Source organism: Lucilia cuprina, chromosome 4, assembly GCF_022045245.1.
Source record: "Lucilia cuprina isolate Lc7/37 chromosome 4, ASM2204524v1, whole genome shotgun sequence".
Lineage (NCBI taxonomy): Eukaryota > Metazoa > Arthropoda > Insecta > Diptera > Calliphoridae > Lucilia > Lucilia cuprina.
The window spans coordinates 61162462-61164009 of NC_060952.1; positions in this window are offsets into that span (position 1 = coordinate 61162462).

Consider the following 1548-nt stretch of genomic DNA (forward strand, 5'->3'; position numbering starts at 1 on the left):
AAATTCTGATGAAAAAAAAATAAAATGCAACAACAAATGCACCAAAATTTGTATTTTAATATTTTTATCTTGGTTGTCCCATTTTACACAATCTGTACTTTCAATTGGAAAACATAAATTTACTTCTTACCTGTTTTTACGAATTTTATTTATGAACAAAAAACAAAATTCTATTAAAAATGGTAGGAAAAACACTTAGTTGATTCACTGTATATCTTTAGTTTATTTACAAACTGCAGCATCAATATTGCCAAAAAATAACATCAATACTCGCCATCAGAAGAATAAAGAAGGTAGTCTCAATCTAAATGTTTTTAATTTGTAAGTTTGTAGAAGAAACCATTTTTATTTAAATAAATGTGTAGTAAATTTATTTAAATAAAAATGATTTCTTCTACAAACTTACAAATTAAAAACATTTCGGGTTTATTAAGTGATATTTTTTTCACTTTTTTATTACTGTGTGAATATTTGTTTTCCTTTAAAAGATTTTAAAACCTAATTCGGAAAAAATGTTCGACCTAGATAAAATCGTTTAACAATTTTCTTACCTAAATCTATTTTATAAAAATTTTACAAATTTGACATATAATTTGAATTAATTGACAATGAATATTTAACAAATGAATTTAGGTATTCCAAATGGTTTAAAAAGTTGGTTTTTGTTTCTATAATCTCGCCAACACTTTTATTAATACGCACTAAACACTTTAGTTGTTTGTCATTGCTGGTGGCTGCGACTGTCTATGGAGGGAGCACACGCACTTTTTTCAATTAAATTTTCGTTTAAAACTTAATTTTTTTGTTTATTAATTTCGTTGAAAATTTTTTTCTTTTAATTTCGAAATCAGGTACATGATTTTTGTTTGTTATCTTTTCCTTACAATTATTGTAATTACCTTTTTCTCTTCCTCGTACAAAATTTTTTATTTCTCTCCAATGCCTGGCGACAATTTTTTTTTACAAATTATTTTTTTTGTGTTAAATTTAAATATGTATATGATTTTGATTCAAAAAATGGTTACTATATTTTCTAACTGATTTAAAATTATTTTTATAATTTTTTTTAAAGCTATAGAAATTTCATTACAAATTAGGAAAAATTAAATTGTATATGGTTTCACTAATTTAACGAAAACTTCAAAATCCTTAAGCATGTCAGAAAGAGAATTTAAAAAAATTATGAGAGATTGACACTACCTTCTATTTTTCTACTATGCTCGCCATATTATTATAACAGATGTGTGCACTGCTAAAGCACAAAAATATGTATATGTGTTGGCCTGTAATTATGTCTGTCAGCTACTAGAATTTGCAAACACGAGTTGCAATTCTTATTTTTATACTTATAATATAAAATTGCAGTTATGTATATACAAGTATTCCCTCGCGAAGGGTAGTCATCTTGACGCGATGCGAAGGCTTATGTGTGTTGACTCATGCAGGCCGTGCTGGTAGGGCCACCCATGCCAGAAGGGCTCATGACGAGCACATACTAAGAACTACCCATCCCACGACTCGTAGCGTCAGTTTCTCCCCGATGGGGCG